Genomic DNA, 27261 nt, shown 5'->3' on the forward strand with positions numbered 1-27261 from the left:
AAAGAAAGGAGTCAAAGATGACTCCAAGCCTTAGGGCCTGAGCTACCGAAAGATGAAATTGCCCACTTATAACACTGTAATAGGCTGGGTGCAGTGGCTCATGCCTGTAATCCCAGCACTTTGGGAGGCCAAGGCGGGTGGATCGCCTGAGGTCAGGAGTTCGAGACCAGCCTGGCCAAAAAGGTAAAACCCCGTCTCTACTAAAAATACAAAAATTAGCTGGGCATGGTGGCTCACGCCTATAGTCCCAGCTACTCAGGAGACTGAGGCAGGAGAATCACTTGAACCCAGGAGACGGAGGTTGTAGTGAGCTGACATCATGCTACTGTACTCCAGCCTGGACAACAGAGTGAGAGACTCGGTCTCAAATAAACAAAACTGTAATAAACCTCATATGGCTTTTATACAACTTATATGAAACAAATTCACAACCTCTCTCCAAATCAAACTCAACAATTGCTTTGATAGTACAGATGTTATTATTTTGTTGATACAATAACTTCCAAAACAAATATGGCCCATTCTACCGTGTTTCTTATGTTTCAGTGTGGCATGCTCACTCACCATTAGACCACTTTTCTGTACCTGTACTCCTAGGAATACTTCATTTGTATAACCTGGCTTGGTATCATCTGGCCTTCACAAGGTGCGAGTTTAACAGTTACACATTAATTCCACTTCCGTTTCTATTCTTTTCTCATTTGTCTAAGACAATTCAAGTGGTACCACTTGGCATTATGGTAAACACAAACACAGGCCCTGAAATCCCAGCAAACCACAGGACTCTTTAGTGATAATGTGGTCATCCAGATGATCCTCCATGTATTTATTTATTTATTTTTTTAGACGGCATCTTGTTCTGTCACCCAGGCTGGAGTGCAGTGGTGCAATCTTGGCTCACTGCAACCTCTGCCTCCTGGGTTCAAGCGATTCTTCTGCCTCAGCCTCCCGAGTAGCTGGGAGTACAGGCGTGCACCACCACGCCCAGCTAATTTTTGAATTTTTAAGTAGAGACGAGGTGTCACCATATTGGCCAGGCTGGTCTCAAACTCCAGACTTCGTGATCAAAGTGCTGGGATTACAGGCGTGAGCCACCATGCCTGGGCCCACCATGTATTTTTTAAAAGATCATCATAAAAATGAAAACATAACATTAAAAAAGTTGTGGAGAACTTTTAGACCTCTTTTCATACCTTTAAGTTCCCAGGGGTCTATAGATTTACTTGAAAACACTAGGGAATAGAATCTTATCTTACCCAAGGTGGCTGGGTACAACAGTCAACCCCCAAGGCCAAAACTGCATTCAGCTCTAATTACCCTTGAAAATTCCAGTGTTTATAGTTTTGTTTACAAAACTCTTTAAAGTAATTTTCACACACAGTCAAGTTTGGGAACCACTGAGCAAGTCAAACCTGTCCCCACCCCAAAAGCCTATTTATAAAAAGGGATTTTTTTTTCACCCAGCAATGAAAAAAGTAGAATTTGAATTTATTTTTTAATATTTATTTTAGGGCTGGGAGTGGTGGCTCGTGCCTGTAATCCCAACACTTTGGGAAGCTGAGATGGGCGGATCACGAGGTCAGGAGATCGAGACCATCCTGGCTAACATGATGAAACCTCATCTCTACTAAAAAATACAAAAAAATCAGCCAGGCCTGGTGGCGGGCACCTGTCGTCCCAGCTACTCGGGAGGCTGAGGCAGGAGAATGGTGTGAACCCAGAAGGCGGAGCTTGCAGTGAGCTGAGATGGTGCCACTGCACTCAAGCCTCGGTGACAGAGCCAGACTCCATCTCAAAACAAAAAACAAAAAACAACAAAAAAAATCATTTATTTTAGGTTCGGGGTACATGTGCAGGTTTGTTATATAGGCACATTGCATGGGGTTTGGTGTACAGATTATTTCACCACCCAGGTAATGAGCATAGTACCCAATATGGCAGTTTTTTGATCTTCACCCTCCTCCTTCTTTCCAACCTCAAGTAGGCCCTGGTGTCTGTGATTCCCTTCTTTGTATCCATATGTACTCAGTATTCAGCTCTCACTTGTAAGTGAGAACATGCAGTATTCCGTTTTCTGTTCCTGTGTTAGTTCATTTACTAAATGGCTTCCAGCTCCATCCATGCTGCTGTAAAGGACATGATCTCATTCTTTTTATGGCTGCATAATATTCCATGGTGTATACATACCACATTTTCTTTATCCAGTCCACTGCTGATGGGCATTTAGGTTGATTCCATGTCTTTGTTATTCTGAAAAGTACTGCAATGAGCATACGGGTACGTGAGTCTTTATAGTAGAATGATTTATATTCCTTTAGGTAAATAACCAATAATGGGATTGCCGAGTCAAATGGTAATTCTGCTTTGAGTTGAGAAGTCGTCAAACTGCTTTTAACAGTGACTGAACTAATTTACATTCCCAGCAGCAGTGTATACATGTTCCCTTTTTTCTGCAACCTTGCCAGCATCTGCTATTTTTTATTTTTATTTTTATTTTTTGAGACGGAGCCTTGCTTTGTCACCCAGGCTGGAGTGCAGTGGCACAGTCTTAGCTCACCACAACCTCCACCTCGTGGGTTCAAGAGATTCTCCTGCCTCAGCCTCTTGACTAGCTGGGATTACAGGTGTGCGCCACCACACTCAGCTAATTTTTATATTTTTAGTAGAGACAGGGTTTCACCATATTGGCCAGGTTGGTTTCGAACTCCTGTCCTCTCGATCACCTCAGGCAATCTGCCTGCCTTGGTCTCCCAGAGTGCTAGGATTACAGGTATGAGCCACCAACAGTCATTCTGATTGGTGTGAGATGGCATCTCACTGTGGTTTGGATTTGTATTTCTCTAATGATTAGTGATGTTGAGCATTTTTTCCGATGCTTGTTGGTTGTGTGCATGTCTTCTTTTGAAAAGTGTCTGTTCATGTCCTTTGCCCACTTTTTAACGGGATTGTTTTTTGCTTGTTGATTTGAATTCCTTATAGATTCTGGATATTGTTAATAGATCTTCATTGGATGCATAGCTTGCAAACATTTTCTCTCATTCTGTAGGATGTTTATTCGGTTGACAGTTTCTTTTGCTGTACAGAAGCTCTGTAGTTTAAGTCTAAATTGGTCAATTTTTATTTTTGTTGCAATTGCTTTAGGTGTCTTCATCACGTAATCTTTGCTAGGTCCTATGTCCAGAATGGCATTTCCCAGGTTACCTTCCAGTGTTTTTATAGTTTTAAGTTTTACATGTAAGTCTTTAACCCATCTTGAGTTGATATTTTTGAGAGGGAGTCTCGCTCTGTCACCCAAGCTGGAGCGCAGTGGTGCAATCTTGGCTCACTGCAACCTCTGCCTCCGGGGTTCAAGTGATTCTCCTGCCTCAGCCTCCTAAGTAGCTGGGGTTACAAGCACGCAACACCATGCCCGGCTAACTTTTGTTTTTATTTTTGCTTTTGAGACAGAGTCTTGCACTGTCACCCAGGCTGGAGTGCAGTGGCTTGATCTCCGCTCACTGCAATCTCCGCCTCCTGGGGTTCAAGCAATTTTCCTGCCTCAGCCTCCTGAGTAGCTGGGATCACAGGCACCCACCACCACGCTCGGCTAATTTTTTGTATTTTTAGTAGAGATGGGGTTTCACTATGTTGGCCAAGCTGGTCTTGGACCCCTGACCTCATGATCCACCCACCTTGGCCTCCCAAAGTGCTGGGATTATAGGCATGAGCCTGGCCTCTTTTTTTTTTTTTTGAGATGTAGTCTCGCTCTGTCGCCAGGCTGGAGTGCAGTGGCGCCATCTTGGCTCACTGCAACCTCCATCTCCCGGGTTCAAGTGATTCTCCTGCCTCAGCTTCCCGAGTAGCTGGGACTACAGGCGTGCACCACTACATCCAGCGAATTTTTGTATTTTTAGTAGAGACAGGGTTTCGCCACATTGGCCATGCTGGTCTAGAACTCCTGACCTCAAGTGACCCACCTGCCTCGGCCTCCCAAAGTGCTGGGATTACAGGTGTGAACCACTGTGCCTGGTGTGATTTTTGTATATGATGTAAGGAAGGGGTCCAGTTTCAGTCTTCTGCATATGGCTAGCCAGTTATCCCAGTATTATTTATTGAATAGGAAGTCCATCCCCTATTGCTTGTTTCTGTCAACTTGGTCAAAGATCAGATGGTTGCAGGTGTGCGGCATTATTTCTGGGCTCTCTGTTCTGTTCCACTGGTCTATGTGTCTGTTTTTGTACGAGTACCATGCTCTTTTGGTTACTATATCCTTGCAGTATAGTTTGAAGTCTGGTAACAGGTAACGTGATGCTTTTAGTTTTGTTCTTTTTGCTTAGAATTACTTTGTCTTTTCAAGGTCTTGTTTGGTTGCATATGAATTTTAAAATAGCAGTTTCTACTTCTGTGGAGAATGTCATTGGTAGTTTGACAGGAATAGCACTGAATCTGTAAATTGCTTTGGGCAGTATGGCCATTTTAGCAATATTAAGTGTTCCTATCCATGAGCATGAAATGTTTTTCCATTTGTTTTTGTCATCTCTGATTTCTTTAAGCAGTGTTTACTAGTTCTCATTGCAGAGATCTTTCATCTCCCCGGTTAGCTGTATTCCTAGGTATTTTATTCTTTTTGTGACTATTTTGAATGGGATTGCATTCTTCATTTGGCTCTCGGCTTGGATGCTCTTGATATATAGGTATGTTACTGATTTTTCTACATTGATTTTGTATCCTGAAACTGCTGAAGTTATTTATTAGATCAAAGAGCATTTGGGCAGAGACTATGCAGTTTTCTAGGTATAGAATCATGTTGCCTGCAAACAGGGATAGTTTGACTTTCTCTCTTCCTATTTGGATACCTTTTATTTCTTTCTTTTGCCTGACTTCTCTGGTCAGGACTTCCAGTGCTATGCTGAATAGGAGTGCTGCTAGGGTCTTGTTCTGGTTTTCAAGGGGAATGCTTTGGCTTTTACCTACTCAGTATGATGCTGGTTGTGGGTTTGTTATAGTTGGCCCTATAAAAGGGATTTGTCACCTTTTATGTGACATTGACCTCTCTGGCAGTTCAAGGATGCCTACTGACACCTTCTCAGAATAACGTTTTACATGAAAAAGTTAACTACTTAGAAGTATGAAGGCAACTAGTTATAATGAAATAAAGTTATAAAAATATTAAAAAGCATCCAGGCGCAGTGGCTCATGCCTGCAATCCCAGCACTTTGGGAGGTTGAGGCAGGCGAATCACCTGAGGTTAGGAGTTCAAGACCAGCTTGGCCAACATGGCGAAACCCCGTCTCGACTAAAAGTACAAAAATAGCCGGGCGTGGTGGCGGGTACGTGGAATCCCAGATACTCGGGAGGCTGAGGCTGCAGTGAGCCAAGACTGCACCACTGTACTCCGGCCTGGGCAACAAGAGCGAGACTCTGTCTCAAAAAAACTAACTAACTAAATAAATAAAATTAAAATTAAAAAGCAAATTTGTCACATAGTAATATATGTGCTTCTTTATTAATGCATTTAGTAATAAGAGATAGGAGTCTAATAACTACAATAACTTCAATGAATGATGAGCATAAGAAATATTTTAATGTACATGTAACAACTAATGATATAAAATATTTGTGATTTGTATTGGTGACAAAGTTATAGGTATTGCTAATACTCTTGCGGTTTGTTGCCAACATTTATAATTATAGAAAATGCTAAATTTCAGTTAGAGTTTGGTAAAAACAAAAATGGAATGTTTTCTAACAGCTTCCTTGATCTACAGAAACCTGGGCATACAAACCACTTACTCTTTCAGATAACCAGTATAAATGGGTATCGGTGAGGAATTCTAAAAGCTCTTCTTACCTGTAGAGTATATTCCATTCTGTTTTCTACCAAACCTCTATAACCTCTCTTGGTAGAAACTCATAAAATGTTGTGAGGATTAAATGAGATAATATACTCCAAGTATGTAGTAGGTACAGAACAAAACCTCTGCTAGATGTGAATCTAATCTTACTTGATCACATTGATGTAATACACATTGTTATTTAAAAAGTTATAGAGAATTACCTTGGCATTTCCCGCTGTGATTCCAGTGAACTGCTATCACTCCTATGCCTTTTGGCATTGGTAGTTCCCTTACTATAGAATTTCATCTTATGTTGTGGAAGTTCATTGAAATGTACTGATGAGGCTGTTCCACTGTAAGTACTAATGAAAATCATCACTGTTACGGTTTTTATTTGCAAATAATAGAAACCAACCCTGGCTAACTTAGGCAGAAAATAATTGTATTCTTAAGATATCTCATAGAATGAATCGGAAGCTCAAAAAACGGGCAGGCCCCTAGGGAGGAAAGGCACAATCAAGGTCATGTCATTTGCTTAGGATGCTGTTGATGCCATCATCACTCAATTCTGCTCTATTGGACTCTTATCATCTTCACAACTGCCACAATAATCTCTGCTGTGCCCTGAGCTTGCAAGATTCAAAGTTCTGGGTAGCAGTATCTGACTGACCAAAGTTACATGCCCGCATGCAAGTTGCCGTTAACTGAAGATGGAATATTGACCTGTACTCCTTTCGCTGTTTCCACAGCAGAAGGAAGAACACTGGCTTGCACCTATCCCAAACAGGATAGTGTTCAAGCAATAGGCAACCACACTATATATAACTTATTAATGATCAAGAGTCACAGCACAGCTCAAAGGATAAGTGACAAAGTTGGATTTACAGTGTTCCAGTTTCTAATTCTGTCTCCTTATTTCCCTGCAGCCTGAGTAAGTTTTATAACCTGTTTAAGCTTCTTCCATATCTACAAAATATTATTCTTCTCATGAGTTTTATAAGAGGTGCAGTAGCTGAAGCAGTGCTCACGTATTCATTCATTCTTTCAACATTTATTGGATACCTGCTATGCTTAAGATATTGTGTTAGGTGCTGAAAGATATGTAACACATAAAATACATACACGGATATGTGTTCACCAGAAACTCATTACCTAGAATCAGTGAGTGTTGCAAGTACTATGAAAGTTCAAAATAGGGAGCATTTCTCACTCTCTAAGAAGCAGGGGATGGAGATGGGTAGGTGATTAAAGCTTTATTTATTTATTTATTTGAGATGGAGTTTTGCTCTTGTTGCACAGGCTGGAATGCAATGGCGTGATCCCAGCTCACCGCAACCTCCGCCTCCCGGGTGCAAGCGATTCTCCTGCCTCAGCCTCCCAAGTAGCTGGGATTACAAGCACGCGCCACCATGCCTGGCTAATTTTGCATTTTTAGTAGAGACAGGGTTTCTCCATGTTGGCCAGGCTGGTCTTGAACTCCGGACCTCAGGTGATCTGCCCGCTCTGGCCTCCCAAAGTGCTGGGATTACAAGCGTGAGCGACCGCGCCCGGCCGATTAATGCTTTAATGGAAGAGACAGTATTTTGATTGTTCTGTAAAGAACAAGCAGAATCGGCCAAGCGCAGTGGCTCATACCTGTAATTCCAGCACTTTGGGAGGCTGAGGAGGGCAGATCACGAGGTTAAGAGATCGAGACCATCCTGGCCAACATGGTGAAAATCCGTCTCTCCTAAAAATACAAAAATTAGTTGGGTGTGGTGGCACATCTGTAGTCCCAGCTACTTGGGAGGCTGAGGCAGGAGAATCGCTTGAACTTGGGAGGCACTGGTTGCGGTCAGTTGAGACTGCGCCACTGCACTCCAGCCTGGTGACAGAGCGAGACTCGCTCTCAAAAAAAAAAAAAAAAAAAAAGAAGAACAGGCAGAATTTTTTATAGGAAACGGTGTGCACAAAGAATTGGAGGTTGTAGCATATTAGGAAATGGCATATTACTTAAATGTCTGTTCTGTAGATTTGGGAAACAAAGCTGGAACAGTCTATCAGGTCTAGACTGTCAAGGAACTTTAATACCAAAGAAAGGTTTTTAAGCTTTTTTTCTACTGATGAAAACATTTTCAACTGTATTTAATCTTTAAGACTGATACTATAGTTGCCTGGAGTAATATACAGGCTGGACTAAGAACATTTTGTTTAAAAATATTGTGCACACATCACAGAAAAAGAATTGAAAGAATATAAACCAAAATGTTAATAATGATTATCTTTGGGTATAAAGATATTTTCTGTTTATCTTTGTTTTTGATATTTTCTACATTGAACATGTATCACTTTTGTAATGAAAAAATAAATTTAAAATATTTTTTAAAGACTGAATTGGAATAGGAGACCAGAGCAGGGAGGTCAGGTTAGGGCTACCAAATAAGAAAGAATGATAATCTTATTCTAGAATGTTGGCAATAAAATTGAAAGCAGAAGGCAGTTACCATACCATGATTCCATGAGTGTAGATGTCAAGAGAAACACGGTAGTAGCACAGTAAAGAGTCAGCAGTTGATTGACTACAGAGCCTAGAAAACACATGGGAGTATTAGCTCTGAGACCCTAAGAATAAGAGACAGTGAAGATGTTTGTTCTCTGAATAAGAATGGGGAATTTAGTAGAAGAAACAAGTTTAATGGGAGAAAGATAATGACTGTTTTCTAGTAAAACTGTATTGAAGGTGATAGATGGACATCCAGGTAGAGATGTACAGAAAATAGAAAGAAACGGAGATTGGTGTGCAGGAGAAATGTTGGCGCAAGGTCGGATCTGGGAGTCATTTGTATCAGGTAGACAGGAAGCTCAAGAAGAAGCTACGGTAACTCAGGCAAAGACTGCAGACAAAAGAGAAGGCTAAGAACAAAACTAAGAATTCAACTTTGAGGGTAAGTTGAATTCTTAGCGAATGTCAGATGAATGCTAAGTATAATATTATAATTCTATAATTAGGCATTCACATTCACCTATTAAATATATAGTCAAAAGGTTAAAATGACTTCCTTAATAGCAACAAATTGAGATGAGTAGTCAAAAGATTACTACCAGAAATAAAATTTAGATTATTATATTTTTTAAAGATTACTCTGCTTTATTCATTGTAAAAAAAGAAAAAAGAAAAGAAAAAAAGAAAGCCCCTTGTCTTTCTGTCTATGGAAATATATATTTTTAAAAGGGAAATCTGTGCAGTACAGTAATAAAATGAACAAACCAACCTAATATATATATATATATCTTTATATATAGATTCTCGTGCCTCAGCCTCCTGAGTAGCTGGGATTACAGGTGCACACCACCATAACCGGCTAATTTTTATATTTTTGTAGAGATGGGGTTTATTCATATTGTCCAGGCTGGTCACGAACTCCTGACCTCAAGTGATCTGCCCGTCTCGGCCTCCCAAAGTGCTGATTACAGGTATGAGCCACTGTGCCAGGCCTAATCTATTTATTTTATTTTTTGAGACCAAGTCTCATTCTTTTCCCCCAGGCTGGAGTGCAATGGCACGATCTTGGCTCACTGCAACCTCCACCTCCCGGGTTCAAGTGATTCTCCTGCCTCAGCCTCCCAAGTAGCTGGGATTACAGGCATCTGCCACCATACCTGGCTAATTTTTGTATTTTTAGTAGAGATGGGTTTTCACCATGTTGGCCAGGCTTGTCTCAAACTCCTGACCTCAGGTGATCCACCCGCCTTGGCCTCCCAAAGTGCTGGGATTACAGGCGTGAGCCACTGTGCTCAGCCATAATCTATATACAACTTTAAAATATTCTCTTGTGAACCCCAAAAATCTGAGACAGGTTTCAGTTAATTTAGAAAGTTTATCTTTCCAGGGTTGAGGATGTATGCCCATGACACTGCCTCAGGAGGTCCTGACAACACGTGCCCAAGGCAGTCAGAGCACAGTTTGGTTTTGTACATTCTAGGGAGACATGAGACATCAATCAACATATGCAAGATGAATATTGGTTTGGCCTGGAAAGGTGGGACAACTCTAAGCAAAAAGCAGAAAGACTCCAAGTGGGAAGGTGGCTTCCAGGTCATAGGTAGATAAGAGACTAATTGTTGCATTCTTTTGAGTTTCTGATTAGTCTGTCCAAAGAAGGCAATCAGATATGCATTTACCTCAGTGAGCAGAGGGGTGACCCTGAATAGAATAGGAGGCAAGTTGGCCCTAAGGAGTTCCCAGCTTGACTTTTCCCTTTAGCTTAGTGATTTGGGGGCCCCAGGATACATTTTCCTTCCACGTTCTTTATAATCAGAATTTTAGATTTCGAATGAATCTAAGAGAGGCTCAAGGAGGTTAAGTTGCTTCAAAGTAGTTTAATAGTAATGACTTAGTACTTGTGCCATTAGAACTTAGGTTGAATTCCTACCCACAGAGTGTGAGAAAATCTTCAGAATCTATACATCTGACAAAGGACTAATATCCAGAATCTACAACAAACTCAAACAAATTAACAAGAAAGAAACAAACAATCCCATCAAAAAGTGGGCTAAGGACATGAATGGACAATTCTCAAAAGATGTACAAATAGCCAACAAACATATGAAAAAATGCTCAATATCATAATGATACTGCAAATCAAAACCACGATGCAGTATCACCCTACTCCTGCAAGAATGGCCATAATAAAAAAAACAATAGATGTTGGCATGGATCCAGTGAACAGGGAACACTTCTACACCGCTGGTGGGGATGTAAACTAGTACAACCACTGTGGAAAACAGTGTGCAAACTCCTTATATAGAACGAAAAGTAGAACTACCATTTGATCCAGCAATCCCAGTACTGGTTATCTACCCAGAGGAAAAGAAGTCATTATACAAAAAGATATTTGCTCATGCATGTTTATAGCAGCAGAATTCGCAATTGCAAAAACGTGGAACCAACCCAAATGCCCATCAATCAATGAGTGGATAAAGAAACTGTGGTATATATACACAATGGGATACTACTCAGCCATAAAAAGGAATGAATTAATGGCATTTGCAGTGATCTGGATGAGACTGGAGACAATTATTCTAAGTGAAGTAACTCAGGAATGGAAAACTGAATATAGTATGTTCTCACTCATAAGTGGGAGCTAAGCTAAAAGGATGCAAAAGCATGAGAATGACACAATGAACTTTGGGGACTCAGGAGGAAAGGATGGGAAGGGGGTGAGGGATAAAAGACTACAAATTGTGTGCAGGGTATACTGCTTAGGTGATGGGTGCACCAAAATCTCACAAATTACCACTAAAGAACTTACTCATGTAACCAAACACCACCTGTTCCCAATAACCTATGAAAATTAAAACAAAAACAAAAACAAAAAAACCTAGGTTGAATTCTTTTTTTTTTTTGAAACGGAGCTGCTCAGGCTGGAGTGCAGTGGTGCAATCTCTGCTCACTGCAGCCTCCACCTCCCAGGTTCAAGCAATTCTCCTGCCTCAGCCTCCCAAGTAGCTGGGATTACAGATGCACACAACTATGCCCGGATAATTTTTGTATTTTTAGTAGAGATAGGGTTTCACCATGATGGCCAGGTGGGTCACGAACTGAATTCCTGATCAAAAAACACTTGCCATTGGGTAGCATCATGACATAGTGGAAACAACCCTAAACTGGAAAACAGAAGTCTTGGGTCCTAGTCTCACAGCAGCTCTGAGTGGCTCTGTGGTATTGATCAAGTTGTTTAACTTCTCTAAGCCTCAGTTTTCCTGGTCTTGGAGTTGGTCAACACAATTTCTAAGTTTCATTTCAAATCTAAAAGTCTATGATTTTGCCATGTTACTCAGTTTAAAAATCTTTTATTCAGATACACACAGACACATATATATTGAACACCCTGAGTTCAATATATAATGAAAATTCCCAGCATTCTTCAGTTTAATCGTTCCAAAGCCAAATAAAAGAAAAATCCAAGATGTAAACACCTTTAGCCTCTACAAATTTTACCTGCCACTGATCACCAAATCCACAACAGCACTGTAAGAGCTCTGTATTCATAACTTTTGACTCCCTCCTACAGGATTACAATGCCAGGCACTGGAGATAATAGAACATGCAGAAATAAAAGCTTTGAAAATAAACCTTCTTACAGCTAATGAAGGATTATCTAGTGTGCAATTTTTCTAAAACGTCACAGCTATTAGCAAGTTATTTTTTTGTTTGGGATTGTTTCTCTCGTTTCTACTTTGTTGCCTTGAAAAGTTTCCCATAAGTATTATCATATTTAGAGAATCAAAAACTTCAAAATTATAATGTATATACTTAAATGTATACATTTATACTTACTTCTTTGGGAAAAGTTTTGCTCAGCTTCTGCTATGGACTGAATTGTATCTCCCTCCCTCCCTCAATTCATATGTAGAAACTCGAACCCTCCAATATGACTGTATTTGGAGATACAATATGACATAATTAAGGTTAAATGAGGTCATGGGTAGGGCCCTAATCTGGTAGAATTGGTGGCCTTGTAAGTAGAGGAATAGATAGTAGTAAGAAAAGCCCATATGGGCTCACGGTGGGAAGGTGAAGATCTGCAAGCCAGGGAGAAAGCCCACACCAGAAGCTGAACTGGCTGGCACCTTGGTCTTAGACTCCCCAACCTCCAAAACTGTGAGAAAGTAAATTGTATTTCACCACAGAACTGTAAGACATTCGATCTGTGGTATTTTGTTAGAGTGGCCCAAGCAGACCAAGATAGAATGCTTAAGCCAGGCACGGTGGCTCATGCCTGTAATCCCAGCGCTTTGGGAGGCCGAGGTGGGTGGATTGCCTGAGCTCAGGTGTTCAAGACCAGCCTGGGCAATACGCTGAAACCCTGTCTCTACTAAAATACGAAAAATTATCTGGGTGTGGCAGTGTGCACCTGTAATCCCAGCTACTTGGGGGGCTCATACAAGAGAACTGCATGAATCTGGAAAGTGGAAGTTGCAGTGAACCAAGATACACCATTGCACTCTAGCCTGGGCAACAGAGCAAGACTCCATCTCAATAAAAAAAAAAAAAAAGAAAAGAAAGAAAGAAAGAAAAAGAAAAATAGCATGCTTAGGAACTATTTGGACAATTTTCATATGGCTACTAATTTAGAAGTCAAAATTTGGCCGGGCATGGTGGCTCACACCTGTAATCCCAGCACTTTGGAAGGCCAAGGCAGGTGGATCACTTCAGGTCAGGAGCTCAAGAAACAGTCTGGCCAACATGGTGAAACCCTGTGAATACTAAAAATATAAAAATTAGCTGGGTGCGGTGGCATGCGCCTGTAATCCCAGCTACTCAGGAGGCTGAGGCAGGAAAATCTTGAACACAGGAGGTTGAGGCTGCAGTGATCTGAGATTGCGCAACCGTACTTAAGCCTGGGTGTCACAGCAAGACTGTCTCAAAAAAAAAAGACTGTTATTCTTATTCAGGTATTTGGAGTAACTGATCTTTTGATGATCCTTTTCCTTTCAAAAATACATTCTGATAATTCCAAGAACTGGGTAAAAATTATTCTTTGAAATAGAGGGAAAAGTTTACAATTATATTTGTCTATACCCAATAACTTAAAAAAAAGAGTACACATCCTTCTTTTTTTTTTTTTTTTTTTGAGACGGAGTCTCGCTCTGTCGCCCAGGCTGGAGTGCAGTGGCTGGATCTCAGCTCACTGCAAGCTCCATCTCCTGGGTTTATGTCATTCGCCTACCTCAGCCTCCCGAGTAGCTGGGACTACAGGCGCCCGCCACCTCGCCCGGCTAGTTTTTTCTATTTTTAAGTAGAGACGGGGTTTCACCGTGTTAGTCAGGATAGTCTCGATCTCCTGACCTCGTGATCCACCCATCTCGGCCACCCAAAGTGCTGGGATTACAGGCTTGAGCCACCGCGCCTGGCCTTACATCCTCCTTAAGTATAAAATCTTGACCTAAAATATGTTTCCAAAGACTCTTTAAATTTATTTGATCTTTCAACAATACTTCTTCTAAATACAAACACAGATGTAAGTAATTACAAGTACTTTCCTGTTTAGATATTTAAGGCAGTTTCTTTATCCTTCAAAGATTTATTTAAAATTTGGAAATAGAATGAACCTGGCTGGGCACGGTGGCTCACACCTGGAATCCCAGCATTTTGGGAGGCTGAGGCAGGCAGATCACCTGAGGTCTGGAGTTCGAGATCTGCCTGGCAAACATGGCGAAACTACGTCTCTATTAAAAGTACAAAATGAGCTGGTGCCTGGAATCCCAGCTCCTTGGGAGGCTGAGGCAAAAGAATTACTGAAACCCGGGAGTGTAGGTTGCAGTGAACCAAGATCGCACCATTGCACTCCAGCCTGGGAAAAAACAGCGACTGTCCATCACAAAAAAAAAAAAAAAAACAATATGTGGGTATTGGAAACATTAATCTTATCAGTCCTTATATACCATCTGATTTTAAATACTCTTTAAAGCTGTTAATGGAACCCATCCTCTATACTACTGCCAGTGTTATCAACCTGAAAGGAAAATCTGACCATGCCACTCGCTAACTTAAAACCCTTTAATCCTCATCATGTACAGGATGTAAGATCCAAACTCCTTGTAGAGGACATATGAAATCCTCTGCGATCTGTTCCTTGTCTACTCTTGGATCTTGTCCTTAGTAACTCCAGGGCCTCACACTGGATGCTTCAGCTATCTCCAACTACTTCCCTGAGATATCAAGTAACACCAGTTGGCAAGAAAGGAAGAAAAGTTATCTGCCTTCCTAGCTAACCAGAATCTGTTCAAGAATCTGCTTTCCTTCAGGGAAATTTTCCTGACTGTCTCCTAAGCTAGGGCAGGTTTTTTTCCTTTATGCTCCTGTAGAAGTGTACTGTAAACATTTATTTCAGACATAGGAATTCACCACACAAGATTTAGGTTATTTTAGGTTATCTCTCCATTAGGACCATAAGCTGCTTAACGTCAGGAATCTTATTTATTTATTTATTTATTTATTTCTGCCACCCAGGCTACAGTACAGTGGCCAGATCTCAGCTCACTACAACCTCTGCCTCCTGGGTTCAAGCGATTTTCTTGCCTCAGGCTCCCAAGTAGCTGGGACTACAGGGGCATGCCACCACACCTGGCTACTTTTTGTATTTTTAGTAGAGATGGGGTTTTGCCATGTTGGCCAGGCTGGAGGAATTCTATTTATATTGCCACTACTTAACACAGTGGCTGATACATTGCCTGTGGTTAAGAAATGCTTGTTGAACTATACTGTCATATGTCAAATGTATTAGGGTGTTTGCTTTTTTTTTTTCTGAGACGGAGTCTGTCGCCCAGGCTGGAGTGCAGTGGCGTGATCTCGGCTCACTGCAACCTCCACCTCTCGAGTAGTGGGGATTACAGGTGCCTGCCACCATGCCCGGCTAATTTTTGTATTTTTAGTAGAGATGGGGTTTCACCATGTTGGCCAGGCTGGTCTTGAACTCCTGACCTCAGGTAATCCGCCTGCCTCGGCATCCCAAAGTGCTGGGATTACAGGAGTGAGCCACTGTGCCCAGTCAGGTTTTAACTTTTTTTTGAGATGGAGTTTTGCTCTTGTCTCCCAGGCTGGGGTGCAATGGCACGATCTCAGTTCACTGTACCCTCTTCCTCCTGGGTTCAAGCAATTCTCCTGCCTCAGCCTCCCTAGTACCTGGGATGACAGGCATCCACCACCATGCCCAGCTAATTTCTTTTGTAGTTTTAGCAGAGACAGGGTTTCACCATGTTGGCCAGGCTGGTCTTGAACTCCTGACCTTAGGTGATTTGCCTGCCTCGACCTCCCAAAATGCTGGGCAGGTGTGAGCCACCGTGCCCAGTGGGGTTTTTACTTTTTTAAAGGAATTATAGTAAATGTTTTTGTAAACCAAGTAACCATTACTACTTCATGTGGTGTTTTGAATTACTATTTCCATACATTGTTTTACTTAAAAGTAACTTGACCTTTATTCTGGAAGTTCATTATTTTATTAAACTACATGGTATCCAAATGCCAATAATCTCAGAATTATCAGCACTCTCAACTAATTTGTTCAAGAATCTATTTTAATGGACATCTTAAGGACTTGGCATTTGAGATCATTTGATTTAAACATTTATAAACCCCCTTGCAGTCAGAGTCTAGTCTATGTTATTTTTTAAAAGTGAAATAAAATGTATACTACATATGAAATGAATTTTTTTTTTTGAGAGTCTTGCTCTGTTGCCCAGGCTGCAGTGCAGTGGCATGATCTCAGTTCACTACAAGCTCTGTCTCCCAGATTCAAGCAATTCTCTTGCCTCAGCCTCCCGAGTAGCTGGGACTACAGGCGCGTGCCACCACACCTGGCTGATTTTTTTTGAGATGGAGTCTTGCTCTGTAGCCCAGGCTGGAGTGCAGTGGCACAATCTCGGCTCACTGCAAGCTCTGCCTCCCGGGTTCACGCCATTCTCCTGCCTCAGCCTCCCCAGTAGCTGGGACTACAGGCGCCCACCACCATGCCTGGCTAATTTTTTGTATTTTTAGTAGAGACGGTGTTTCACTGTGTTAGCCAGAATGGTCTCGATCTCCTGACCTTGTGATCTGCCCGCCTTGGCCTCCCAAAGTACAGGGATTACAGGCGTGAGCTACTGCGCCCGGTCCGATTTTTTATATTTTTAGTGAAGACGGGGTTTCACCGTGTTAGTCCGGATAGTCTCGATCTCCTGACCTTGTGATTTGCCCTCCTCGGCCTCCCAAAGTGCTGGGAACAGGCGTGAGCCACTGAGCCCAGCCCCATGAAACAAAAATTTAATCCTGCTATATGACATTTTTTCCCGTGGACAGTCATAATATATGCTGGCCTTGTGCTAAGTAGTTTAGAACCCATTACTTGGGCCTGCCTTCTGTCGACAAGTCTAAAATATCACTTATATTGATTTATATGGCTTCATTCAGTCTTTTCTCAGGATTTTGAACATTCACTTATTGTTGCCTTTGGTAAGTGAACTAATCTTGGAATAGAAAAGGGAAAATCCATAAGCATTTATCTTAGACTATTACAGGCACTGAAGACAGAAAGAACTAAGAGTTACTTTTCTCAGTTGGGCCTAGTTTAATGTAATCAACATCATCATCACCATACTAACATTTACTGAATGTTCACTCTGAGCCAGGCACTATACATTATCTCATTTTACCCTTAACACTATGAAAGAATTACTATTCCTGATCTCTTATTACAGATAAAAATCTGACGCCCAACTTCACAGAGCGTGTTCAGTAGAGCTGGATGCAAATCTAAGCTGTCTAATCTCAAGCCCAGTCTTTTTAACAACTATGGTATAGCTTTCAGCTAAATCATGACATGAAGGATTTCAGAAAATAATGGCTTGATAAATTATAAAGAACTCCATCTAGCCTCCAAGATTGCTGAATACTAAGCCCCTGCATCTAAAACTTTCTTTTCATTTTGTGCTTTAATAAAAGGCAATGTTGTCATTGGGAATTTCTGTTCGATGAAGAGTGGTGTACCAATTCAAGACAAGGGAAGCCTAAGTATTTATGCCAAAATCTTTTCAAGTAATCCTGTAATGGGACTTTTGGGGATGCCTTTATACCCTAGAATGCATTTAAAACTTGAAACTCTTGCCTAATTTCTAATGTCGAAAGGACAATTCAGCATTCTTACTCACTTTTAATTTTGCTTTGCCACTAGCAGATATGGCAAGCATCCATACATGCTGACACAATGCATGTTAGAGCAGTTTACTCCTGTTGAAAGTTGCTTCACACTGCTTCAGCAATTCTCTCACAGGAACTGGAGAAACTGCCTTTTTCAAAAGCATATGAGACTGTATCTATTCCAGCTAATATACAAGTCAATATTTAATTGCTGCCGGGCGCGGTGGCTCAAGCCTGTAATCCCAGCATTTTGGGAGGCCGAGATGGGAAGATCACAAGGTCAGGAGATCGAGACCATCCTGGCTAACACGGTGAAACCCCATCTCTACTAAAAAATACAAAAAAACTAGCCGGGCAAGGTGGCGGGTGCCTGTAGTCCCAGCTACTTGGGAGGCTGAGGCAGGAGAATGGCGTAAACCCGGGAGGCGGAGCTTGCAGTGAGCCGAGATCCGGACATTGCACTCCAGCCTGGGCGACAAAGCAAGACTCTGTCTCAAAAAAAAAAAAATTTAATTGCTTTTAAAAAGTAAACAGTCCTATAACAACTGACTTGGGATGCCTCTAAGTTCTTAACATGACTTTGAGGGGTTAAAGTGTAAAAAGTAGGAAGCTTAATTAATATGCAGACGAATGTTAGCAATCCACACAGTCAAGTTTTATGCTTAAAGTGTTTATTGCATAGGAGAGAAGAGCCACTTGGCCGGGTGCAGTGACTCATGCCTGTAATCCCAGCACTTTGGGAGGATGAGGCAGGTGGATCACAACGTGAGGAGTTCGAGACCAGCCTGACCAACGAGGTGAAACCCCGTTTCTAACAACAGTTAGCTGGGCGTGGTGACACACACCTGTAATCCCAGCTACTCAGGAGGCTGAGGCAGGAGAATCGCTTGAACCCGGGAGGCAGAGGTTGCAGTGAGCCGAGATCACGCCATTGCACTCTAGCCTGGGTGACAGAGTGAGACTCCATCTCAAAAAAAAAGGAAACGAGCCACATAAGCAAATAATGATACCTATAGTAAATTCAATCACCTCCTAATCGTTTGGCTTCCAACCTCTCCCACACATGGCTCAAAATGTCAATTTCTTAACACATAGCACTCTAATAATATCAATTTACTATTTAAAAATATTTGATGGAGTCATCTAAACTCAATAGCCAGGTATTCTAGGCTGCTAAGTCGTAGTTTACATTCAAGTTTACCAACTTTTTTTAGTTAATTCCTTGAATGTGTTGGATACTTTCATAGCCTCTGGGCTCTCTGCTTGGGTCTTATACTTACCTTAAAATATTTTATCCCTTTGTTAGAAGTCAAAATCCTAACGCTCCTTTAAGATGTTACATTCCACCTCATTTCCCTACCTCTGATAGTCAGAATTCAGTTACTATGGCACTTTATTTGTATTCTTATTATAACATGGCTCATCCTTACCTGATACTATATATATATAATATATATAAATAAAAAATATATAAATATATATGTATTATATATAATATATATAAAAATATATAATATATATAAATATATATAAATAAAAATATATTTAAATATATATATATATTTTTTAGATGGAGTCTCGCTCTGTTGCCCAGTCTGGAGTGCAGTGGAGTGATCTTGGCTCACTGCAGCCTCTGCATCCCAGGTTCAAGCTATTCTCCTGCCTCAGCCTCCTGAGTAGCTGAGATTACAGGCATTTGCCATTACGCCCAACTAATTTTTTTTTGTATTTTTAGTAGAGATGGTGTTTCACCATATTGGCCAGGCTGGTCTCGAACTCCTGACCTTGTGATTCACCTGCCTCAGCCTCCCAAAGTGCTGGGATTACAGGCATGAGCCACTGCGCCCAGCTCCTGAACTATATTAATAGTTTACTATGGAGATATTTGTTCCCTCAACTGAAAAATATCTTTCCTTCATACAAAAGTGATTCTTCTGATGGGTGTGGTGGCTCATGCCTGTAATCCCAGCACTTTGGGAGGCTGAAGGGGGCAAATCACCTGAGGTCGGGAGTTCGAGACCAGCCTGACCAACATGGAGAAACCCCGTCTCTACAAAAAATACAAAAAATTACCAAGGTGTGGTGGCGCATGCCTGTAATCCCAGCTATTTGGGAGGCTGAGGCAGGAGAATCGCTTGAGCTTAGGACGCGGAGGCTGCAGTGAGCCGAGATTGTGCCACTGCATTCCAGCCTGGGAGACAGAGCAAGATTCTGTCTCAAAAGAAAGAAAGAAAGAAAAAAAGAATGTCACTAGTATGGGGTCAAGTTACAATTTTAAACAAGGCAGTCAGGATAGAGCTCATGAAAAATGGGTGAAATCTGACCCTCCTCAAATTTGAAAGGAGGTGAGGGAGGTACTAATATCTAGGGGAAGAGTTTTCTGGGAAGACGGAACAGCTAGTGCAAAGGCTCCAAGATGAACATGTGAAGGAGGACCCTGTGGGCTGAATCAGAGTGAGCACAGGGGTGAGCAGGTGAATAGGCCAGAGTGAAAAACGGAAAGTGTGGGTCATATAGAGCCTTACAGAATCCTCTTGTAAGGATTTCAGCTCTTTCTCTGAGACAGGGAGCCATTGCAGGGCTTCAGGGGAGAAGCACCACAATCCACAATCCACATAACTCTGTTATGTTGAGAGTAAACTGCAGCAGGGAGTCCAGTTAGAAGGCTGTTATAGGAGGTGCATGGTAGCTCATACCTGTAATCCCAGCACGTTGGGAGCCTGAGGTGGGCGGATCACCTGAGGTTGGGAGTTGGAGACCAGCCTGACCCACACGGAGAAACCCCATCTCTACTAAAAATACATAAATTAGCCATGTGTGGTGGTGAGCGCCTGTAATCCTAGCTATTCGGGAGGCTGAGGTAGGAGAATCGCTTGAACCCGGGAGGCGGAGGTTGTGGTGAGATGAGATCATGCCATTGCACTCCAGCCTGGGCAAAAAGAGTGAAACTCCATCTCAAAAATAAAAATAAAAAAAGAAGGCTGTTATAGTAACTGAGGTAGTGTCACGAACCAAGTAGACAGCAGTGGAGGTGGACAGAATCTATTTTATGTATGTATATTTATATATGTGTATCAATTTTATTGAGGTATAATTTACATAATAAACTATATCCATATAAAATGTACAACCTGATGAGTTTTGTCAGATGTATGTACTCATGAAACCATCAACACAATCAAAGGAAGATTTTCACCCCCTGCAAACTTCCCTTTTGCTCCTCTGCAGTCAGTAAACGTCTCTCTCTCTAAATCTATTTCCTAGGCAAACACTGATCCACTCTTTTTCACTACAGATTAGCTTACGTTTTCCAGAATTTCTTTTCTTTTTCTTTTTTTGAGACAGAGTCTCGCTTTGTGGCCCTGACTAGAGTGCAGTGGTACAATCTCCGCTCACTCCAACCTCTGCCTCCTGGGCTCAGGCGATCCTCCCGTCTCAGTCTCCCTGCTAGCTTGGACTACAAGCATGCACCATCATGCCCAGCTAATTTTTGTATTTTTAGTAGAGATGGGGTTTCACCAAGTTGACCAGGCTGGTCTTAAACTCCTGACCTCAGATGATTCACCTACCTCGTCCTCCCAAAGTGTTGAGATTACAGGCGCGAGCCACTGCACCCGGCCTAGAATTTCATATGAATACAATTACACAGCATACACTATATATACTTCTTTGTACCTGGCTTTTGGTCATTCAGTATTAAGATTCTGAGATTCGCCGGGTGCGGTGGCTCAAGCCTGTAATCCCAGCACTTTGGGAGGCCGAGACGGGCAGATCACGAGGTCAGGAGATCGAGACCATCCTGGCTAACATGGTGAAACCCCGTCTCTACTAAAAAATACAAAAAAACTAGCCGGGCGAGGTGGCGGGCACCTGTAGTCCCAGCTACTCAGGAGGCTGAGGCAGGAGAATGGCATAAACCTGGGAGGCGGAGCTTGCAGTGAGCTGAGATCCGGCCACTGCACTCCAGCCTGGGCGACAGAGCAAGACTCTGTCTCAAAAAAAAAAAAAAAAAAAAGATTCTGAGATTCATGCACATGGTTGTAGGAAAGATACTGAATTTGTGGACAGAGTAGATTTAGAGTTTGAAAAAACGTAACTGAGGATGATTCCTTAAGGCTTTCGGTCAGAGTGACTGGAAAAATGGAGCTAACATCAAGTGAGATAGAGAATGATCCAGGTGAAGAGGCTGGGGAAAGAAGATTAGGAATTAAGCTTTTGATATATTGATGATCCAGGTGGACATATTGAGTTGCATGCTAGATATAAATCTGGAGTTCAAAAGTGAGGTGTAGACTGGAAATATGAATTTGGGAATGGTCAGCATATTTCTTTTTTTTTTGAGATGGAGTTTCACTCTTGTTGCCCAGGCTGGAGTGCAGTGGCGTGATCTCAGCTCATCGCAACCTCCGCCTACTGGGTTCAAGCGAGTCTCCTGCCGCAGCCTCCCGAGTAGCTGGGATTACAGGCGTGTGCCACCATGCCCGGCTAATTTTGTATTTTTAGTAGAGATGGGGTTTCTCCATGTTGGTCAGGCTAGTCTCGAACTCCCAACCTCAGATGATCCACCCCCCCCCACTTTGGCCTCCCAAAGTGCTGGGACTACAGGTGTGAGCCACCACTCCAGGCCAAGCATATTGTTAATGCTATTAAAGTCACAGTACTGAATGAGATCACCAAGGACACGTGGTCAAAAGAGAAGACCAAGGTCCAATCTCTGAAACACTCCAACTTTAAGAGATTGGGGATAAGAGGAAGAACCAAAGGAGGCCAAGAAGAAACCTCCAGTAAGATAAAAGGAAAATGAAGACATTGCGGTATCCTGAAAGTCAAGTGTAAAGTCTCAAGGAAGAGGAGCGGTAACTGTGTCAAATGCTGCTGATAGGTCAAATTAGAGATAAAAGTTGACCTTGATAAAGTAAATTTGGTGAAGTGGCAGGGACACATGCTTTCTGGGCTACGTTAAGGAGCCACTGGCAGAAAAGAAATTGGAGGCAGCAAGTATAGTTTGGTGAGTTAACCTGTAAAGGGGAGCAAAGAAAGGGAGATGTAGCTGGGAGGAAAAGAAGAGCTAAGAGAAGGTTTTAGCTTGTTTTTAAGATGGGAAAAATCAGAACATGTTTGTAGGCTGATAGGAGTGAAGCAGGAGGAAGAAAAATTGGTGTAGGAGAAAAGGCAGAATTGCTGAAGCAACGTCCTTGAGCAGACCAGAGAGGGTGGGAGCCAGTGTACCAATAAAGGATTAGCTTTTGAAGGAGGCATAGAAAGTTATCTACTCGCTTTTTTTTTTTTTTTTTTTTTTTGTGAGAGGGAGTCTTGTTCTGTCGCCAGGTTGGAGTGCAGTGGCGCAATCTCGGCTCACTGCAACCTCTGCTTCCTGGGTTCAAGCGATTCTCCTGCCTCAGCCTCCTGAGTAGCTGGCGTTACAGGTGCCCGCCACCATGCCCAGCTAATTTTTGTATTTTTAGTACAGATGGGGTCTTACCATGTTGGCCAGGCTGGTCTCAATTTCTTAACCTCATGATCTGTCTGCCTCGGCCTCCCAAAGTGCTGGGATTACAGGCGTGAGCCACTGCGCCCAGCCTCTACTAGCTTTTTATTACTTAGTCCCTTTAAGCCTTGGTTTCCTTGTTTGACAATGAAGATTGAAAATGTGTTTCAGAGAGGATGAAACTAGAAAACATGTGTCTAACCTTGGTCAATATACTCATTACAGGTTAGCTGCCCTCTCTCTCCTCTCTTCATTTGTAACTCTTAAAATGAAAGTAACCACATTTCATCTGTAATATTTAAAAATGTACATGTTTTCTTTCTCAATTATAAACTTCTTGAAGGCAGTAATGGTCTTTTGGCCTTATGCTCCTTAGCACAAGGTTCTTGACTGAAACAGTTTCTCAATAAACACTCTATTAATTCGTTTCAATAATATAAGAAACCTCTACAAATTGTCAAAAATGTGAATAATTCTGTCCAGTCTCTACGTTTTAGTCCTGTTTGTCAATCTTTTAAAAAATCTGTGCCCATTTCTGATAAGCATAAAAATCTTCTCTTTATAAATGATTTAAAATTTCAAAATATCTCACCCACATCCATTCTGAGTACAACACTGCATTTACTAGGCATTAGGAATCATTGTTCTAGTATAAAAAATAGGAAGAATGGGCAAGATATGGTCAGAGCAGGCAGTAGCTAATACATAATATTCATGTTCCAATTGATTCAAATCCTCTAGAAAGTCCTAGGATAATACATTGACAAATGACTAGATCACCTGTGTGTATGTGTATGCGTATGTGTGTATCTGAGTGAGTTAGATCTAGGGAGTGGGGAAGAAATAAAACGTTAAATGTGGCAAACACTTAAAATTTGGTCAATATAGGTAAAACATATGTGGGATTTTTCTGATTTTTTTTTTTCTTTTCTTTGTGCAACAGTGCGATCACAGCTCACTGCAACCTCCATCTCCAGGATTCAAGTGATTCTCTTGACTCAGTCTCCTGAGTATCTGGGATTACAGGCATGCACCACCACGCTCAGCTACCTTTTTTGTATTTTTCGTAGAGACAGGGTTTACTATATTGGCCAGGCTGGTCTCAAACTCCTGAGCTCAGGTGATCCACCCACCTTGGCCTCCCAAAATGCTGAGATTACAGGCATGAGCCACCAGGTCTGGCCTGAGTTTTTTCTAATGGACAGAACAATATGAACACAGCTTTCCTGAATTATTCTTATAACTTCTGTAAGTTTTGTGAAAAAAGAATGGGACGGGGAGACTGGCAGTCACCTCTCTTTAATTAAAGAGTATAATTTTGACTGACAATGTAACACCTAGGCCGTCCATGTAACCTCTGTACCTCATTTTATTTTCCTGTAGCATGGGTGATATTTTCGTTGTCTTAACAGTTAAGCTACATGACATTTAATTGATATATGTGCATTCTCAAACTTTTACCAAAGCCAAAGTATTTTCACCTAAAATGTTTAAAAAGAATCAATATTTCAAATCACATTTAGCTTGTTACATCTAGCTATTGAGCAGCTGCAATAAACTTCACATAACATAGGTAGGTGGAACTGGGTCATTGTATAGGTATATGGATTTTAAACAACCATAATATAAGAGGCAAAACTTACCAACAAATAGAGCCACTGGCTACTATAGAGTTTTAGAAAATAGACAAACAACTACCTGATTTGACTGCCTTTAGGTGGGACATGAACTCTTTCCTTTGCTTCAGTTTCTACTATGTGTATGGCTTCATACCCTGAAGCTTTACATCTTTATCTTATTTCTCCGGTCCTGAGTTTGCTACTCCTGGAAAGATTTCTTCTTTCTCATGATTAATAAGAATTTTTTAAACGATGGATATAGGCCTCAGTCATATCAGAAGAGATCAAGGTAAAAGTTGCTCTGAGAATTAGAATGCAAGATGAAGGGCTTAAGGGCTTAAGCAAAGAGGTTTTGAAACCCCAGATACCAGTCAATAGCCAAATACAGAGATAAACTATGACAACTATTAGTCAAATGTTACAGTGTTAAATTTTATGTAATCTGGCCCTTCCTTTTTTTTTTTTTTTTTTTGAGACGTAGTCTGGCTCTGTCTCCCGGGCTGGAGTGCAGTGGCCGGATCTCAGCTCACTGCAAGCTCCGCCTCCCAGGTTTACGCCATTCTCCTGCCTCAGCCTCCGGAGTAGCTGGGACTACAGGCGCCCGCCACCTCGCCCGGCTAGTTTTTTGTATTTTTTAGTAGAGACGGGGTTTCACCGGGTTAGCCAGGATGGTCTCGATCTCCTGACCTCGTGATCCGCCCGTCTCGGCCTCCCAGAGTGCTGGGATTACAGGCTTGAGCCACCGCGCCCGGCCTGGCCCTTCCTTACTTAATTTCACCACTGCTTTCTATGTCATTCTCTGCTACCTTTTGTCATACTTCAGCTACACCGGCTTTCTTTTCATTCCTCAGAGCTTCACAGAGCTGGCTCCTTCTTTACTTGCAGATCTGTGTTTGAACGTCACCACCACAGAGAGGCCTTCCGGGACTACCCTTATCTAGAGTGCCTTTTCTCCCTTGTAGCGACCAGCACCAGATGTTTTCATCATAGCACCTGAAATTATTTAAAATTATTTTATTCATATGTTCCTTATATGTTTATTGTTTCTCTCCTGTCTGTCCTATTCACTGCTATATCCCCTCATACATCATAGGAAATTGCAAATATTTTTTAAAAGAATAAAAGGAGATATCCAAATTACGTTTCTGTACTAAAATCAATTACATGGTAAAAAGTAATCTGCAAAGTCTTCCTAAGAATCCAAAAGAACTAGTATCTATTCAGATAATAGTATTTACACTGAATATTAGTAGTACTCCCAGCTTCTCAGGAGGCTGAAGCAATCCTCCCGATATGTTATGGGGGGAAAATAGTAACAATAATGAAGACTGTAAGCGTGCACTACCACACCCAGCTAATTTTTAAATTTTTTGTAGAGATAGGCTCTCACTATGTTGCCCAGGCTGGTCTCAAACTCTTGACTTCATGTGATCCTTCTGTCTTGGCCTCCCAAACTACTAGGATTACAGGCATGAGCCATCATGCCTAGCTACAATTTCTTTTGAACAGTAAGTTACCAACTGGAGAAGACATATTAGTTTGAAATGACCTAGTTGATTCTACTTTTGGATGCTTATAGAGGTCACTAAAAACAAAGGGGAGATTTAACAATTAATCTTGACAGTATCAACTCCAAATTGTAAGTAACAAATCAGAAGTTCTCAGACTTTAAGGTATATGCATCACCTGGGTATCTTGTTAAAATGTAGATTCTTAGTTTCAATAGGTCTGACACCAGAGATCCTACATTCCTAACAAGCTTCCAGGTAACACCACTGCTGCTGGTCTATGGACTATATTGAACTGCAAGGCTCAAGATGAAGCTGTAAATAACCTTTAGAAAATCACCGAGAGCAAAATAGTAAGTTATATTGTCAAGATCACAAATAAAGACTCATATAGACAAAAAACTAACAAATAAAAACACACACCTGTCCTAATGTTATGAGAATGGATTCTTGTGTTTTGAGATAAAAATTTCTGTGACAGCATTATATACAGGTTCAAAAAGAGCTGGATAGAAGTGATGATATGTTATGGGGGAAAAAAGTAACAATAATGAAGACAAAGATACCAATATTGAAGATACCTATGAAGAAAATAAAATGAGAATGAAACATGCAATGTTTCTAAATTGTTACTATAAACTTGGATATAAACCAACACATTAAATATTCCATATAGATATTTGACTTTTTCATTTACATTTCCGGAAGTTGGTATATTCAAGGTGGCTAATAAACTTTAAAAAATAATCTTGTTATGAAAAGTTGAGGTTATCCTTGTACTTGTCATCACCTTATATTCAGGCAGATGGGCTTCGCTGTCCTAACCTAAATCTGTGCCAGAGCCCATAATCTATATCCCAGAAGCTACTACTTCCCTAGCTTTCGTATTTGTTAGAAAGAAAGCCATTTGTTTTCATACTTCTCTTTGATATCTAAGCTGGCAAATTTCTTCCATGGTTCTTGGGTTCCTCTTGTACTTGCACGATCTATGCAATGACAAATACATAAGTTACACTGGTCCTAAACTCTTTAAGACCAGTTAATTAAAAATACAAGATTAAATTGAAAAGATAATTATACAAAAAAAGTTAAACAAAATTTAGGATTCCTCAAATACACAAAATATTAAAATCTTCCAAACTTTTGAATAACATTCACTTGTTTCAACACTGTT

The 27261-nt window shown here is 41.3% G+C and overlaps 1 protein-coding gene across 6 annotated transcripts in view; it reads right to left on the minus strand.

Annotated features, from left to right (window-relative positions):
- TAOK3 (TAO kinase 3) overlaps positions 1-27261 on the minus strand; it is a 226053-nt gene that overhangs the window by 123880 nt on the left and 74912 nt on the right. The gene's annotated exons all lie outside the window — the stretch shown is intronic.

Source organism: Piliocolobus tephrosceles, chromosome 10 (genome assembly GCF_002776525.5).
Source record: "Piliocolobus tephrosceles isolate RC106 chromosome 10, ASM277652v3, whole genome shotgun sequence".
NCBI lineage: Eukaryota > Metazoa > Chordata > Mammalia > Primates > Cercopithecidae > Piliocolobus > Piliocolobus tephrosceles.